This window comes from Orbicella faveolata, unplaced genomic scaffold (assembly GCF_042242905.1).
Source record: "Orbicella faveolata isolate gen_17 unplaced genomic scaffold, um_ofav_v1 contig_35, whole genome shotgun sequence".
NCBI lineage: Eukaryota > Metazoa > Cnidaria > Anthozoa > Scleractinia > Merulinidae > Orbicella > Orbicella faveolata.
The window spans coordinates 7,791,978-7,804,022 of NW_028301564.1; the positions used below are offsets into that span (position 1 = coordinate 7,791,978).

Consider the following 12,045-nt stretch of genomic DNA (forward strand, 5'->3'; position numbering starts at 1 on the left):
TAAAAGGCAGGTCCAAAGCCGATTTGACGTGTTTCTCTCACCATTCGTCGCACATAAAGCAGAAGTTTGCTTTTGTTTACACAACGTCCGATGTACATCGCCAACTGTCAACTTATTTAATGGTCGAATACCATGAATCTGTGACCCTCTTTCGACACATATGATCACCACTGCATCTAAGTCAAAAACGGCTAAGTCATTTGTAGATAGTTGCTTGCTTTGCACTGCACCAAAATATTACGTTTTGATCGTCATGGTTTGATGGCTTGAATCCTTGCTTGCAGCGGTTCCTTGTTCGTCACGCAATGCTGTCATCCCATTTGAGGGGGTAGGGGTAGGACAATTTCTATCCCAATACATAAGGCTCCGTAAGGCTGGGAACCACTGGGAGCACACAATCGTGTTGAGTAGGAAGAGATTAAATTAAGAAATGAGAAGAATGAATAGTTTACCATTACCCCTGTTGTTATCTTTCACTCGACCACCGCTACCTACATGCCCTGCGTAATACTGTAACGCTAAACTCATACCTAGGTCTTTTCGCGCTGTGCAATTATTTTTAGTTTACATGTAATACAGTGGGCTACCCCCGGGGAAATGGGTGGTGACCGCTTAATGGGGCTAGCCGCTTAAATAGAGGTTGGTGTACCTTGAATATTTAATTTTTCACTATCGGGTTATAAATTTCTTGGTGAACATGGAGTCAATTCAAGACAATCATGATCGACGTGTATTTGAATTATCACTCGTCATGCACCTTCAATTTCAGACTCTTATCTGCCATCACCCTTTCCAAAACAAAGTTTTTAAATTTTGGGTGGCCGCTTAATAGGGGTAAAGACAATAATGAAACCCTTATCGGAACGACCAAATGGTGGCCGCGGAGGTAACCGGTCAATAGGGGTTTTATTTGCAATATTTTACTGACAATAATTTTGGACTGTATTGACAACAGTCCTCTATTTCCTGTTACAAACATACCAATGCCTCGCCACAAGGCAAACAAAATACGCCAAATAAAATGGCCTGGCCAGGGCTATTTACTCACGTAATTACTAATTAAATTTAGTCTGTTTTTCTAACGAATTAGACACGTTGCGATTTTCTATTTTTATTTCAGCTAGTTCTTGCTTCATTGATCTATAATTTGTTTCATAGCGATTTTTTTAAAATTCTAGTGAGTACAGGCACTAGCTTTATCAGCTGTTGTCTGAAACATCAAAACTTAGAACAAACGTGATTTGGACCTAGGCCACGTACACTATAGAATACGATTATATAAATATACACATGTTATTATACATATGAATAAACAGATGAACAATTATTAAATTGTTTCATTTATCCTGAGAGTGCTCTATACAAAATAGATCAAAATGTGCAGCATATGCCGTGACAGCATTGCGTGACGAATAAATAACGGCTGTAAGATTGCGGCTGCGCCGACACGCTTATCAGCAATGGTCAGCAATCGATCAAACGTATTATTTTGGCGCAGTCCAAAGCAAGCAACTATCTACAAATGACTCAACCGTTTTTGACTTAGATGCAGTGATGTTCATATGCGCAGAAAGGTGGTCACAGATTCATGATATTCGACCAATAACAGGTTGACAGTTGGCAATGTACATCGGACGTTAACCTTGTGTAGACAAAAGCAAACTTCTGCTTTATGTGCGACGAATGGTGAGAGATCGACTAGAAACACGTCAAATCGGCTTTGGACCTGCCTTTTACAACAAATAAGGTTAGAACATTTCGAAATTATCAGCTCTGTGTCTATTTCAACTTATTATAGGTCAAGTCATGTGGCACATGCTAAAATATACGTCTAACCGTAAATTGAAATTTGACGACGGATGGTCAAATATGTGCATTTTTGACGTACTTTGAAAAGCTCTCGCGTCGCTCACAATCATTTGCCCAAAGAAATTTTTACAGGAATCTGTAGATCATCCTTCTGCGATTCAACCACCAGAAGCTTAATCCATTTGAAGGTTTCGCACATGGTGAAAATTAATTCTATACACGAAGTACTTTTAAGTGAATGAGATACATGTCTTCGGAATTTAATTATTTTGCACCCAAAAAGACAACGCAAGATTCCCTAAAACCAACCCAGTACACATTTAAACACTGCATAAAAATATTTCAGTGTTTTAAAGACGGAAGAATGATGCGGTTTTGCATGCGAGGCTCTCAAACTTGCTTAATAAAATGGTGCGTCAAATGACGATTTTAACGGAATTTGGCAATTTGCATATTTCTTTGAAATAAAAGGATGTTTTGCCAAGAAAACTATCCAGTAGTTTTTGTCATGCTCTAGCCTATCTACCATAAGAATATGAGCGAAATCGAATTTTCGACCCTTGCCGCGAAATTAAGAATTTGTCTGATTTTTACAGGCAGGCACTCTTAAGACCTTTGTTAAATGACGTTCAACCATGTTTGGCCTGCTGGTCTAGTGGCATGATTCTCGCTTTGGGTGCGTTGCGAGAGGTGCCGGTTCGACTCCCGGAGAGGCCCTTTGTAACACTCGTTTGTCAATGATCATGAACACAACATAATAACGAAACAGGCAATATTACGATGGTTTTTGTGACGTCACAACGGCCATATGAAACAACGGAGCACCTGCCTCCTTTTTTTGCAGACAATTCCAACTGATTACCATAAAACCCTAGATTAAAATATCACTTAACCAACTGTTTCTGTTGGCCGGGAAACATTTCCAACGACTTTTAGGAAAATATTAATCTAAAGTAATTTTGATCTAGTCCTCTTGTTTTAAACCGATCAGGGCGAATAAACTAATCAAAACAAATACAGGAAAAGAGAAATCAGAGTATAGTCTGTTAGTAATCTTAAAATAGTATTTTCCAGGTGGTTTACTTGAAAGGAAAAGTTGGTCCGTGTGAGGGTCGAACTCACGACCTTGGCGTTATCAGCACCACGCTCTACCGACTGAGCTAACGGACCAGACACATTATCCTTGTGCCGTTTTTTATTAAATACTACTGCCTTTGTACAGGAACGTTGTCAAAAGTTTGGCCTAATGAGGAACAGCACCCGCTTATTGGCTTTGTTCAAACTGATTTGGTTTTATTCTTTAAGATGTATGTATATATTGTTAACGTGCTTTCTCAAATGATGAGGACATTTTTGTTGAAATATAGTTATCCCGAAATTATCTATTAGAAGTTGTTTCCCATTTATTTTATAATGATGTCATAGTTTTTTATTTTTAACTTAGGAGAGAGGGCCACTGGTTCGTCCGTTTTTTTCACTATGTGTTACCCTGTGTAAATAAAGTTGTTACTTACTTACTTACTTACTAACATCAGCGGGTCCATTTTGGTCCATTTTGGTGATTTAACATAAACAATAGCCCTTTTGTTAAACCTAAACAATAGCCCTTTTCTTATTAGAAGCGCCGAGTTCTTTTTCGGAAGCTTAGCGAGAAAACCTGTGATCATCGGAAAAATTGTCGGCATGAGGAATTAGCTACCTTGAGGGTGTGAGGAGTGTAACTTTTGTTATCACAAGATCAATTCCATCGGGGGAGCCCAAAGGGACACTTGACCGGCTGTATGAGTATCGGCCAGACTCTCACCAATAAAGTAAGAGCTTTAGGCCTATTCCAAACGTCGTGCTACTGCCGTGCCGAACGAAATTCAAGAACTTAATTTAACTTAAGCACGGCAGTTGCACAACGTATATTTTTGTAATCGGCTATTAAGGCATGGCCCGCCTAGATTAGCCTTTCAGTGCTACTTGCGGGCATGCGACTTGGCTTCAAACGGCGTGCTCTTGTAGGGCCGAACTGAATTCATAGCCTGTTATCAGCTGCCGTTGCTTTCTATCATTTAAAATGGTCTTCAGCAAGGCAAACTTCTTCCCATCTTCGGCGACTGAATTAAATTCGACGTTTGAACCCACTGGCGTTATTTTGTCATACCACTACTGGGTCAAATTTATTTGAGTTCGTCACTGCAGTAGCACGACGTTTGGAATAAGCATTAGCTTACAAGTTTGATTGGCAATGTTCGCTTTTATATCGATTTGATTTGGCAAAAGATAAAATGATTTATTCACTTGTGCTAGCATGACAAAGTATTATTAAACTTAAACTTAAACTTAAACGGCCGGGACAAGAAGAGAAGTTGAGGAGGAGTGATTTATGTAATACATTTCTGTGTTAATAAATTTGGCCTTCATAAATTTTTTTGACTTATTTTATCGTTGTGATAATATCAGGCAAGAGAAAAAGCGGTCATTGTGCACGACAGTTCGTTTCTTTGTTTGTCGCGTCCGAAGCAGGCAGCGTAAGTCAAAAGAGAAGAAACAAGTGCGATTTCTAAAAGCCGATTAACGAATTAAGATGCGTTGTTTTTACCTAATTTAAAAGTGAAAAAAAAAAAAAAAAGAAAAAAAAGCGGCCTCCGAAAGAGCAAAAGTTTACACAACTCAGTTATCATTAGTGCAAGCAAAATATTGCCAACTGATCGTAGACTTTCTTCGGATTTTTTTTCGTTGCCTGTGGAAAGCGGAGATGATCGTTCACAACAAGTTCAACATTAAGCTTATTTCGAACACTTCTGTAACACGCATCCAGTTTTTGTGCTTCCTATTTTTCAAGTTCCTATGCCTTTCTGTTTGCCTTAAAAAAAGCGTGAACTGTGCTAAGTTTTGAGTTGTTTTTCGCTCGGTAGTTTTCATTGCGTGAAATGAGTAATTTCGTGGAATTTACGTGGCCGTGAAATTCCTCGACACTCGACGAGTCCGAGATCAGAACGTGATGTGTCAAGAAACGTGACGTGTCCGAGAGTGCCATGTTCCTGATACTTACGTTGCGGCGTGTCAGGAAAAATCATGGCCCGGGTACGTTATGTGCGGCGTATCAAGGGAAGCCAGGACTCTGATACTTAACGGCATGCGGTTTTAGTTTAATCAGCCAAATTAATGAACGGAGCTTATTTCTCTTTACGCGGAAACTAAAATTTTCGGACGTGCGTTTCGTTTGTTCGTTTCAGAATGTTCAAATATATAGAAACAACAAAAACGACAGCAACAATAACAGAATGCTAAATAGCATTTTTTATCACGTCCGACTACTATTTTATATTCTAGTATTTAAAATCTACTTATCGCAGGGCTCTTTTAGAATACTACCCTGGCTACTGAATGTAAAACCCTTGTTTCAATAAAGTGCTAAAAAAACCACAGTGGAACATCCCTTCTCACCGACCTACGTGGTGGCGCAACTCACCAGTTTCGCAAAGCTTGAGAGCGGAATGCCCTAGGATCGGTTGCATGGGAGGACTTGAACCGGGACACCAACCCCATTTAACGCTGCCGCGTATTTGATGCAAACCATGGAACCCTCATAGGAGGCCTCTGGCCGATCTTAAGCTTGAAAAGATTGAATGTTGCAAAATCTATTTATTTAGACCGACTGGTGGTTTTCCATCATTGTGGTTACCGCTGTTAGTCTGAAAGCATCAGCACATGCGTAATTATGGAGAGTGCCTTCAACGAAATTTACCAACCAATATTTCTTCCAGTCGGGTTTTCAGTAAGATTTCTAAACAGAAATCACGCTCTATAAACATTTTATCCGTCTTGGAATTGTTACGTGAATAACATTCGGAGGTCTGTGAGCGATTAAACTTTTTATTCTTTGCCGAAAGGGGCGAATCATTCGGACAAGTTCATTATACGTCGTAAGTTATAACGGTCTGCTGAGCATCAGATTGTTAATATTTAAATCAAGTTACCCGTGACGCGGTCAATTAAGTCAGATATAAAGAGCGGGGCTTTTGCAAAACGTCCTCGAGTGTTGTCGGTGATAAAGACTGGCTTAAAATGTCGATCTGGTCTAGCTCCGGCTTTGCAGTGCTTCCATAATCAAAGCAAGTGCTAACATGAAATCTTTTGGGCGAGAGAATAATGCAGCAAAGTGAAACAATCGGCAAATTTGTCGCTTGTTGAGCATAACTGAAGTTTGGTCCAGTATGAATATAAACAGCTTAAGGTTACAGTATACCTTCGGGTCGGCAATTTTCTTCAAATTTGGATCTTTGGGTCAAAATAGTGGTCGAAGAATAATCTCTAATTTCTGAAAAATTTTTTTGAAAAAGGCTAAATATTGGCGGAGAAATGGCGGTTTTACGTTTTCACCGGAAGTAAAAGTTTACCTCTTGATTGACAGCCTTATGGCGCGTAGGCAATCAACCGAGACGATTTCGGCGGGAATTACCTATATGGATGTCACGAATTGACTACTCAGTTGATCAGCATTGTTGTTCTGACTACCCAGCATTTTTTATTTTAGGCGTGTCTCTATTAAGTTATAACTAAACATAGACCACGTTTAAACCATGGAGCGGTTCGAAAAAGCGAAAACTGCGAAGAACGAATGAAAATACATCAATGAGTGAAGACGCGAAAGTTCGCCACGCGGATGAAGCTATAGTTATCGTATAAGGCGGGCAAATATTCGTGGTAAGAGAAAAGAAAGGTTCCTCTGTAAAAATTTCGGAACTTGACAGCAATAACAGGGATGCTGACAGAGACTCTTCTGATGAGTCCGATATCGACGAATCGTCGGACTCATTGAGACCATTTGAAATATTATCCATGCACAGTTGCCCACACACAGTTACTCTCCGCGCTGTCTTTTGTTTGTTTCCTTCGCTCAGCCACTCTAGCGTTCGTATCCTTTTTAGCCTTCCCCATTTTGCCAGACCAGCTTCAAGAAAAACCGAGCTACAGAAAAATTATCTCTCTGCCTTCGGTTCCTTGAGCACATTGCGAAACACAAGAGTTTTTTAGAGATTCGCGCGTAAATTTCACCAGGAGGTTAACGGTAGTAAAGTTTCCCTGCACTGATTGGCTTAGTTATCTGAGAACCCAGTTGAAGGCGTTTGTGGGCGGAGTTTGTTTGCGAAGCAGAAAATTTTTCTTAGCGCTGTTTTCTCGAATAAATTTGTTCACTTGAAGCAGACACTTTAAAGAGTTATAACTCAAAGGGAATTTGTTCAATTGCTCTTAAATTTGGACAGTGGCTAGTTTAACATATAAAGTACAAAAGCGTGTCTGGGAATTGTTAATTTCGAAATACTTTTTCTTCGAGAGCGATTTTTGTACGATCACTCCACATTTTTTAAATCCTATTTCGAAAATGTTCTGTAACGTTTTACTGCAATCGACTATGCCAAAACGCAGACACGTTTTTTAAGCGCTTTGGGCCCTGAAACCGAGGAAAAAATTAAATTCGCGAAAAACGAAATTCGCTTTGACTTGTAGCTTTCGAAAGGTGATTCGGGCGCTCGCATTTAGTGGTCGTGAAAAATTCGACAATTCATTTTCTTTCAAAATTCTTGGTATAGTTTGATAGCCAGCTCCATAAGCTTTAGTTCGATATAGGGGTTTAGGTATCTACAGCTTAAACTGCACGCGCTACATCGCTTGCGCGCGAGACACCCCTGAAGGTATACTGTAACCTTAAGGGGACAGCACACTTCTAGTTAATCTTAATTACCTGGCAGCTTTCTTCGAAGTCCCGCAAATATTTTAAGGCACTTCCTTCATCTTGCAGCTGTTGTACATTACGATCAGAAAATTTAAGAGGGATGAAAGGGAGAAACAATTCTTTTCCCAGTTTGAAGCCACACTAAATTTCCAACAGAGAAACTAAACAACAATGGCGATATCATCGATAGCCGCAATGGTGACCCCTACCAGCCGCCCCAGGGTAACGACTTACACACAACACATTGTACCCGTAATGCCTCCCCCGGGGAGAATTTGTCGTTACTTGGCTTTTTACAATCGTTCAAATCGTATCGCACGAGAAATTTTGAAAGTCCCTTGAGTATTTTTAAGCTGCTGCCGCCATTGTTAAAAAATGGCCATATTAGGTTAATTTTGGGCTGCATAACAAAGCCTTTTGTTAGCAAAATGGACCCGCTTTTCTTGAATATCAAGGAACTAGAATGAAAAGCAACATATTTCTTAAATTATCTGTTTTTCTAAAATGGAATTCTAAGTACATTTAGAAAAAAAAAATAAAACTAATCACCAAGTCATGCCTCTAACATTGTTTTTCAATAGTTATAGCAACTTGTATATTGAACCAAATGCTTACGGTTTGGGGAATAAGCTCAAATGGTAGAGCGCCTGCTTAGCATGCAAGAGGTTCCGGGATCGATACCCGGATTCTCCAGCAGTCTTTACTTTACTAGCTAATATGCAGCTTTACTTCTTTTTGAAGGCAGATTTTTTTCGGACCATTGTTGTACAAATAACGGTTTGTAAACTTTTTATTTGGCTAGTTTTCTCTAGCTATCAGAGAAGATGAAAATACTCCTATTAAAGAATTTTCCGCTGTCGCTCCAAAACAACGTGGACTTCAATCGACCAGCGGTAAACGGGCAATACCCAGAGCACCTTTCGGTATATTTGTCGCGCGGTACTCTTTTACGCTTTGTAGCGCAACCTTTCTCAAAACTGCTGTATAACACAGATAACACAAAGATTTAATTCGTTGAAGAATTACTCTTCCCTTTGCGACTTGCTTTATTGTAACCTTGCAGTTAAAGGCTTAATTTCATTTTTTAGAACTGACGCCCTCCTTTGGCACGGAATGGTAAGGAAAGGTTAAATGGCCGCAAATGGACCTTGCTAGCCCACACACTGCAGATCTAATCCCAGTCTCCGCTGTATTAAACAACTGAGAGTATTTTTCTTTTCCATGGATGGGATGCTAGTCCATCGTATTTATCCGCCCCCCCCCCCCTCCCCCCTTTGCAGCGACCTACTCTTACAGTAATGAAAGAAGAAAGAAATATAAACAGGAGCCATAATCGGGGACGGAGACCGTAAGTCTTGGGATCCGCGCGCAACTATGATATAGGACAATTTTTCTATTTTTAGAACAAAATGCGCCATCCTGACGTCACATATCCGCGCGGATCCACGCACATGTAGGGGGGCTCTCGCGTGAATGTTGTCACGTTGCCTGATCAAATGGTGAGAGAGGCGAGATTCTCTTGCAGATTTTTCACAGCGATGGCAGGGAATAAGGCAGGGAATTAGATCCAGGGCTCTTATATGTAGCTTTATGCTCTAAACTAATGGAAAAAGTGAGATTTTCAGAGTCGAAAACAAGACTTCAATTTCGCGCTGTGAATGAATAATAATATGTGCTCGCGCTAGTTGAACGCGTAAGCTTTTGCGTTTGTTCTGTAAAGAAAAGTTATGAAAGAAAACTCTTTACACTGGTATCGAGTTCATTTGAGAGTTTCCCAAACAATGCTTAATCATAACCAAACTCTGTTTTTGATAGTTTCTTATTGCTTCTGTTTGTTTGGCGAGTTTGCAAAAGTTTTTTAAAGGAAAGTCTCAGGCGTACATAAGTAGCTCATTTGCATAGTGCAGCGCGTGAACCTTCAAATCCGAGTCGGTGTTTTCAATTGTCAACAAATCTTGACAAAGATTTCTTTCGTTGTCTTTTGCGCTGAGATGCTGCAACAATTTTCACAAACGCAAAAAGGCTACTAACATCATGTGTATTTCTTTAACATAGTGAAGTTTTACACTGCGAAAATAAAATAGACAAGGAGTTTTGATAACTCAACCAACAAAATCGAAGTCGTTATTCCAGTTGATTAAGGAAAGCGTCGTCGTAACTTTGCTGATTATTTCTGCGGTATTCACATATTTTCAGCTAAGCTTTTAATACGTTCTGAAACATTTATCAACCTTAAACATATTTAAAAATTAGAGATATTATATGAGTTCGATGTACGTTTTCACACGAAAGTGGGGAAGTCCAACTGTCATGTTTTACTGACTGTGCAAAACACGCATCGGGGCGGTCGCTCTTATTCATGGACAACAGACAATTTATTGGGTTTTTACACAAACAAAACTGAGCAGCATCTACAGAAATAAACTTTATTGTCACTTATTAGGCCTTGATAAAGCATCAAGCGTTGCTTACAATTCAGGCGAAATTCAAACTTGCAATTATTATTATTATTTTTTTTCACTCTTCTCTTTACTCTCTTTTTTTTACTCTGGCGAAATCTTCGCAAGCGTGTGACCAGAGGAGGGAAACTTTGAAGTCCTGAAACGGTGCTATATCCAAATATATCCAACTGTTTTTTTGCTGTGTAATGGAAACGCTGTTAATCTTCGTTCAACATATGTGAAAGAGAGAGTGGAGTAATGTGGAGCTCTTGTAAAAGAAGCAGCAGAACACAACTTGGTCAGCGATATAAAGCGGGACAACTAAATTCGGCACTGTCTTACTTCACTCAAACTGGAGCAGCTTACGACGAAAATGCTGAAGCAAAATTCCAACAGACATGAACGTATTGATTTATGGGCCAAGAGTATCAAACATTTCGGGAATTTCGGACGCCATTTCCCCGCGCTATATCCGCAAAAATCCACGCAGCATGTACGCGCGTGTGCCGCACATGATCGCGGAATTTTTTCTAAAAATAGAAAAATTGTCCCATATCGTAGGGACAGCCCCAATACTAGAAATGGCGCGCGCTTACGGTCTCCATCCCCGATTATGGCTCCTGATATAAATTCATCAAACGAGACAAGTCGACCAAGGAAATGTCGTTGAACTAACGTGACAAATGTAATCCAGGGCGTTTATTTACATCAAAGTAATGTTTCAAAAGCGCTTTATATGCTGATAAAACATGGGTTTTTGACCAATCAGAGCGTGCGCAGGATCCTATCTATATTATAATGGTCATTTATTCGCAAATTACGTTCCATATAATTCTTGAAATTTTTCACTCGACTCTTGCGTAGATCTTCAAAGTAAATCCATCGGATAACACAACCAAAAAAATTCAAAGGGGTGCAATATGTGAAGCTTCGTTGAGCAATTTTCAAAAGTAATAACAAATTAAAAAGTGCAACAACTGTAAGGCACCGATGGGATTTGAACCCATGACCTCCTGTTTACAAGACAGGCGCTCTAACCAACTGAGCTACGGCGCCCTACATTGGATAACCTCGTGTATTATTGTTTATCTGTTTATTTTTTAAAATAAAAATAAAAAGAAAATTAAAAAAAAACATTGTTAATACATGTAGTACTAAGTTGGTCACATGTCCACTTTCACGCTTGGTAATTTCCAGCAGTACTAAGATAGCTCAATACTTCTTAGGGTCTTCAAGTACCTCAAAAGGTCCACAGCGGGAGCTTTCGTGTTTCCTTTTAGCGTATTGAGCTCAAAAAATTATGACAGGAGATATTGTGTTGTTTTAGAATTGGTACCTCTTAGGGGTCCCTCGGGGACCACCTGGGCTTTGACTGGGCGTTTGAAAGGCGGGGTGCGAAAACTTCCAGAGTTCAAATTCTAAAAATAAAAAGATACCAGAAAGGGTTGAATGCTAGGGTTGGTATGGGAGATGGACGCTCCGGGTCATGAGCTCCTGATCTTGCTTTATTGACGGGACTCGGAAAATTAATCAGCGGAGTTGGACTGGTAACTACAAGACTACACAGAACAATAATCGTAATAATAAATGTTTAGCAGGGCGCATACTTCATCAAAGGTGTTCTTCATTGGGGCCCTGCAACTGTTCTCAGGTGAGTTTACACATTGTGCAACAGCATTTACACGAACCTCAACATGGAAAAACATAGTATTAATTCCAAGTTTGAAGTGAACTTTTCTCTGCCAAATATTGTTTAAGTGGGCCTACTAAGTGAATTTAGTCAACTGGTGAGGTTCCTTAGTTTCACGCGCCTTGCAGCCGCAAGATAGCAGGATTCGATGTCCCGTGGAGAGAAATCTTGAATTTTTTTTTAACTGCCGACTTCCTACCTTTTTTTTTTTAACTTTCTATCTTTATTGCTAGAAAATATCATTTTTTTGTTTGTTTGTTTGTTTGTTTTCTTTAACTTCCTACCTTGATCTTCTGTTTATTTTTGGACAATGTGGAGATAATTGTCAATAAAATCTGTTTCTGGAAAGAAAAGTAGGGGTCCGCAAGCTCGTTAAATCC

General features: G+C 39.6%; 2 non-coding genes across 2 annotated transcripts; both read right to left on the reverse strand.

The window, feature by feature from the left end:
* Positions 1 to 2,906: 2,906 nt before the first annotated feature.
* On the reverse strand, positions 2,907 to 2,979 carry Trnai-gau (transfer RNA isoleucine (anticodon GAU)). Its single transcript has one exon. It is a non-coding gene; the product is annotated as a tRNA-Ile (tRNA).
* Positions 2,980 to 10,957: 7,978 nt separating this feature from the next.
* Trnat-ugu (transfer RNA threonine (anticodon UGU)) lies at positions 10,958 to 11,031 on the reverse strand. The gene has a single exon. It is a non-coding gene; the product is annotated as a tRNA-Thr (tRNA).
* Between the last annotated feature and the right edge of the window lie 1,014 nt (positions 11,032 to 12,045).